Raw genomic sequence first — 7,037 nt, 5'->3', positions numbered from 1 at the left:
CACACACACACACACACACATCACACACACACACACACACACACACACACACACACACACACACACACATCACACACACTAAACAAACAACTACCACCAGAGCCACCCATAGAGATGCCTTTAAGGCTGAACGAATGGAGAGATACATATGGTTATACATGCACAAACCTCTATTTATGGCCAGGATAAAAAGCCTTAATCTTAGTCTTGCTTAGTGTTTGACCCTTACCATACCTTCACAAGGACCAGACACACTGCAGTTCAATGCCACCAGGGACTGAAACCCTCTAGGCTTTTCCCTTGCTGATCAACTCTACCAAGGCACCTAGAGGTGATGACTGGTAGCAGCCCGCTGATATGGAGACCTGTCTTTTCTCAGCGCTCACTGGGTGCCTACACCTTCCACATACACCTTTAACACATAGATTAAAAAACATAGAAATATACATTTTATAGTCATAGAAATGAGGACTAGTAAACAACAGAATACTTAATTTCTTATTTGCTCTATAACATCACATGGGATGCAGGTTTATAATATAGTGAACATTCTACATGTCATTTTTATTATACAGCCCTGAAAAAACTCGTATTGATAATTTTCCTCTATGTCAAAAGAAATAGCTTCATGTGTAGCACAGTAAAATAACGGTGCTAATATCTGACATAGAAGGTGTTATCTTTGAACAGAGATATGACTAGATAACCTTAACAGAGCAAAAACTTCTCTTTTGTCACACTTTTCCTTGTGTGCCCATGTCTGACGCAGCACAGATATGATTCTTGGCCAGATAGCAGTCTGAGATGCGGACCTGAGCTAGTTCTGATCTGTCCCCTAGTTTGGAGCTGCTTGCAATGTTTCATTGCCAGGAGGGAGAAACTTTTTAATGGATATGATATATGTCGGTATACAGCTGCCTTCATTATGTGTTTGTGTTTAAATGGCAATGACAATATGACTGAGTGATCCAGAAGAAAGCAAAACAAATAAAAGCTGATGTAACTTCACAGGTCTATCAGTCGGTAGGCACATATAAGCAGCATAGCACGTACCTGTGAAAGAAAGGGCACACGATTATTCAAAGCAGTCTGTGCAGGTGTGTGTGTAATAATGACACTTCAGAAAAACAAATGATATGTGTGAAAGGCACAGAGAAAGAGGGAGAGAGAGAGAGAGAGATGTGCAACGTGTCATAATGCATGCACACACAAACAGAGAGAGAGAGAGAGAGAGAGAAAGACATGCACACACCACAGAGCCTTGACAAGGTTGTCCATACTGGGTTACCATGGTGATGCAATGACAGTCAAGGAGCAGTAAATAGTCATGAAAACACACACACACACACACACACACACACACACACACACACACACACACACACCACATGCATACACGCATACAGATTTGCATAGTCAATTGTGCTCGCACACACACAAAAAAACACAAACTCTCCCTCCCTATCTCTCTCTCTCTCTCTCTCACACACACACACACACACACACACACACACACATTAACACAGTCAAGCACATAGGCAGTCAGAGAGTCATACTCATGCATGAATAAAGAGAAGCTGGTAGAAAAAAAAGAGACTAAAAGGCAGTGAGGTAGGTGGAAAGGAAGAGAGAGTCATATTTAGAGAGAAACAGAGTTAGACAGATAGATAGAGAGAGAGGGGGGGATGAAAGATGGAAAATTTTTAGTGAAAATTAGATTAATTCAATCAGATTAAATGAAGGACTTGAAACCTTGTGTTAGCTCATTAGCTGATAGCTCACAGGCACAAGGAACTTTGCAGGGAAAGAGAGCGTCGAGAGCATCAAGTGGCAAAAGAACAGTAATTGGAGAGAGAAAGAGAGGGGGAAGACAGAAGGAGAAAGAGAGAAATGAGGGGGGGAGGGGTAGGACAAAGCAGAGGAGATTAGCCATGAAGAGGCTTTGGTAGGAAACGCACCAAAATGAGGACAAAAAAAGCAATAGAAAGGACACTTAAAGGAGACATAGAGCCAAAGGAGAGATACAGAGATATAGATGAAAGTGTGTGTGTGTGTGTGTGTGTGTGTGTGTGTGTGTGTGTGTGTGTGTGTGTGTGTGTTGAGGGGGGTGGCTGAGTGAGTGAGTGAGGGGGCGAGTGTTTGAGAGCGATGATGCAGGGTAATTGTGAGACCCTTGGCGTGGCCGGGGCCTTTGGGAACGTGGCAGAGGGCTGCCCGTGACGCAGCCACTGACGTCAGCCTGCCAAGTAGCGGAGAGCACCACCGAGATTTTCATCAATTTCCTTAATGGTCTGCAGCCTTCCCCAGATGGCCCCCCTCCTCTGATACACTCTCACTCTCTCACACACACACACACACACACACACACACACTCATGCGTCTGTACATACGCACAGCATGACTGCCAGACAAAGACATATTCAGCCTTACCACATGCAGGTGTTCTATTCACCAGGTGAATGCCAATACACACACAGACAAACACAAAGGTGGCTTACCTATGCAATTGAGCATGAGCAGTACACACAGATTATCGTATGCAGTCACTTTTTGGACACGTTGTTCAGGGTCTATATGAAGAGTGTTTTATGATCGCGTCAGGCAGAGGTCTCAGCTTTAGTCTTTTTAAGCAAGTCTCAGCTATTTGATTTGGGTAGTATTGTCTCTCCCAATAATTACAAAAACAAGTATTTATATTAATATTTCGAAGTTAAATATTGACCTTGTTTGTTTGGGAATCAGCCAAATGGTTAGCACATCTTGGATTTTGAGCGATTATGGTATGTGGAGTTTAGCCCAATTTGTTAAATCTTCATCTAATCTGAAACCCCTTTCTTCCTGATCTCTAAATGCTCTAAGAGCTCTAGAAATGGTTCCAGACGTACTCCTTTTTTTACAGGGATGGCCATTGTTCTAGAAAGTTCTACAGGTTGTTTAAGGTTGCCTAAATGTTGGTCGTCGTTCTCTTCCTGAAGTATTTGGCTTGGGTGTCTAGTTGCAAATTAATTTAGAGTTGTGAGCGTTTCATAATTGTGTCATATTGAGTTTCTCCTAAATGGGCCAATCAAATTGAACACATGAGAGGAGTTATGAAGCAGGATACACCTGAGCTTAATTTGGAGGGTGGCAACAACTGCTGAATTACTACTGTATGTGAGATAGAAAGTTCCGTTTCCTTTTTTAATAAAGTGTCTTAAAAATGTGATTAGCTAGTTTTGTTATTATGAGCTATTGTTTGATAAAACAAGACACCCTATTCATTTAATCTACTGTAATTATTTATATTATTTTATCTAATCTAACATTTATAATAACATATCTGTAGGAACCATATTAATATTTTAGTTTATATTTATCATTAATTGTAATCTAATTTCCATTCAAATGCATTTTGATAAAAAACATTTTAATGTTTTGAGTATGTGTGTCCTCTCTAGGTCATGGGGGCAAAGTTATAAAGGTGTGCCAAGCCAAGGCCAGAGGAGGCGTCCAATGTTTGTGCATACTGTACCATTCATCACTGATTGTGAATGTGAACCATGATGTGAACACGACACTAGAACCAACAGGTTATAGTATACCATGTTTTAAGTTCTTTTTTATTTGTAAACCAAATAAATACTGTATTATCAGTTTACTTCAAAGCACTTCCCAGCTCATGTTTACGCATCAGAGATGAGCCTACAATACACTGGGATGCTCAGAAGGGGTAAGACAGAACTCACAATTTCCTCGCGGTCTCCTACCCAGTCTGAGCTTAGCTCATAGACTCTACCCATCTACTACAGTCATCTCACTTAATGACAGTTTGTGGTTTTGCTTTGTTCCTTTCAAAAAGGCAGCACAGATTGATCTGAGACATAGCCCATGATATTGAGTTGTGGAGGGCATGGAGCTTTAAATGATGACAAACAGCAATCTTGAAAGCAAAAGCAGCATCCTTTTCTGACAGAATTAGAAAGCAGTTATATGTACACAAAGGCAGTGGTTTGGTTTAAAGGGAATGTGTAGAAATAAAGGTGCCTTGAGTTTGAACACAATGGCACTTTTCCCTTGACTTGCACTACTGTAATACAGTGCCTCTTGAGGTACTGGTATTACAAAAGGGTATTGTCTGAAGCATAGACCAGGCTAGCTAAATTTGAGTTGGTATTTTGGGCGTAGGCATTTTTGATACTATGCGAAAATGTAACATTCTATAAAAACATAACATAATATTATCATTTTGAGTTCTGAATGTTGAACTAAACATTTTATTTATGCCTGGCCTTTTAGATATGAAGCACAGTATACTGTACCTACATGGGTACATACAAAGACTGTGTATGGAGAAAAAGCTTAGGCTATAACTCACACACACACACATACACACACACACACCTATGAAAACTCTCTACAGCGGAACACACAGTACACAGCTGCTTTCAACGTCAGCAAAACACTTAAGCAATGATGAATTCTAAAAGCAGACTGTGGAAACATTTCACTTTGCCACAGAATAGATGAGTTGGACTTTGCTGCATAATTAAGCAGCAAAAAAGGAAAAGAGAGAAGGAGTGAGTGAGAGAGAGAGAGAGAGAGAGAGAGAAAGCAAATAAGAGACACTGTTGTGTTCAATGGCTGGATTATGCTTTCTCTCTGTGGACCATCAAAAAGCAGCCACCACATCTGTGGTAATGCAGCCATTTGTAGTGTAGTGCCATTAACTAGCCGCAGGACACACCATCAGAGTCTCTGTGTGAGTGTGTGTGTGTGTGTGTGTGTGTGTCTGGACTAATTGTGATGGCCTGCGATGTTTGTTTACTCCGGGGGTGCGCAAATGACCTCTTTTTACATGACAAACCCAGGGTCACAGATTGCTCTCCCCCTAACGAGAGACTACAGGTGGCTGGGTGGGAATGAGCGGCTATCGCTAACAACAGAGGCCGAGTCCAGTTTTAGAGGCACACAAACACATGTGAAAACATGAGCACATACACACACACACACACACACACACACATGCACACACATACACGCGCACGCACGCACACACGCGCACACACACACACACACACACACACACACACACACACACACTGCAGTGTTACGGGGCAATTAGCCATGATTTGTGAGAAAATTCTTGCTGAAACTATTGAAGTGATGACTAAGATTTATCTCAGCACTTATACAAATATGATGAAAATGATCCAAAGCAAAAGGAGTTGTTTATTTATTCCTATTAATAAAAACAAAATAAAAAAGCAACCCTTAATGCTCATAACCTGACAACCTTCAGTTCAGAAAAAAAGAAAGGAATATATTGTGTACACTTGAATGCGGATCAAAACACATTAACGTATCAAGAACTGCATAAACAAAAACAACTTCTGGTATGCATAAACAAAAACAACTTCTGGTATGCATAAACAACAAGAAAGTGTTCTGCTTGCAAACAAATACTCAAAGAAACTAGATGTACCGCAGATAAAATATGACCGCCGCCCAGTCCAGCACATTTTTTCCAGAAAAAAAAGTCACGCTTGTCAAATTGTGTTCATTTCCTACTTTGTTCCTTTTTTGAGTGTTTGTAATTGGGTGTGTGCAGAGTATGTGGTTATTTTTGTGTATATGTTTTTTTGTTTGTGAGTGTGTGTGTGTGTGTGTGTGTTTGTATGTATAAGTATAGTAAGTATATATACTCTTTTGATCCCTGCATTTATCCCAATCCGTGAATTAGTGAAACACACTCAGCACACAGTGAATACACAGTGAGGTGAAGCACACACTAATCCCGGCGCAGTGAGCTGCCTGCAACAACAGCGGTGCTCGGGTAGCAGTGAGGGGTTAGGTGCCTTGCTCAAGGGCACTTCAGCCGTGCCTACTGGTCGGGGTTCGAACCGGCAACCATCCGGTTACAAGTCCGAAGCGCTGACCAGTAGGCCACGGCTGCCCTTAGATGGCCACGGCTGCACATGCGTGGGTGCATGTGTGTGTGTGTGTATGTGTGTTTATGTGTTTGTGTGCGTGTTTGTGCGTGTCGTGTGTGTGCATGTATGTGTGTGTGCGTGCATGTGTAGTGTGTGTGTGTTTTTGTGTGTGTGTATGTGTGTGTGTGTGTGTGTGTGCGAGGCATATAGGATTCTAACTGTCTCACTGAATTGCATTATGCACACTCAATTCTCACTGGTATCTGCTACAACAAGTACCAAAACATGATTAGTTCATAGATTTCACATGTAAAAACATTTTATACAACCCCACCCCCATCTTGCCTGTTCATAATTCTGAGAAATTCTTGAATTGTGTGCCTTTGTGCGTGTACGTGTTTATGTTTGTGTGTGTGTGTATGTGTGTGTGTGTGTGTGTGTGTGTGTGCGTGTGTGTGTGTGTGTGTGTGCATGTGGGTGTGCCTGTGTGTGTGGCTGTGTGTGTGCATGTGCATTCATGCGTACATATGTCTACTGTGTGTGTATGTGTCATATGTATGATTACTGTGAATGTATGTGTGTGTGTGTAAATATCTATTTATGCACATGTGCCCCCTTAAGATCAACATACAAAAAAAGTGGTCTTCCTAAACCCTACGGTTCTCGAGATATTCACAGAAAACTGTGTCTGCCCTACCCTCCTTTCGGGGGTTCAGTCCAGCGGGGGGGCTACAGATCAAAACGAAAAACGATGGTTCCATGCTATCCATGTGGGGCTACATGCCCACCAAGTTTCGTGTACCCTGGTCTTTTAGTGCCCCGGGAATACTTGACGGAAATTTGGCCATGTGGAAAAAAAAAAAGGAAAAAAATCTGACTAAACCTATATGTCAGCTGTTCGCTGCGCGGCGGTCATAATAATATTTATACTATTAAAGTAGTAAGCATAACAGTATTTGGAATGACCACAAACTAAAGGTTCTTCAGCTCTGACACTGCATGACTAATTATGTTGTTGCACCTCGTTTCCATAACGTCAGAGCCTGTTTACAGTTAGAAAATGGGATGCCATCTTGGCACTCTCTCTCTCTCTCTCTCTCTCTCTCTCTTTCTCTCTCTCTCCCTCTC

The sequence above is a fragment of the Alosa pseudoharengus genome, unplaced genomic scaffold (assembly GCF_046254945.1).
Source record: "Alosa pseudoharengus isolate Yale_2024_CS ecotype anadromous, Long Island Sound unplaced genomic scaffold, YU_APseudo_1.1 YU_APseudo_1.1_scf_19, whole genome shotgun sequence".
Taxonomy (NCBI): Eukaryota; Metazoa; Chordata; class Actinopteri; order Clupeiformes; family Clupeidae; genus Alosa; species Alosa pseudoharengus.
The sequence above is the reverse complement of the archived record's forward strand: the minus strand, read 5'-3'. Positions refer to the sequence as shown.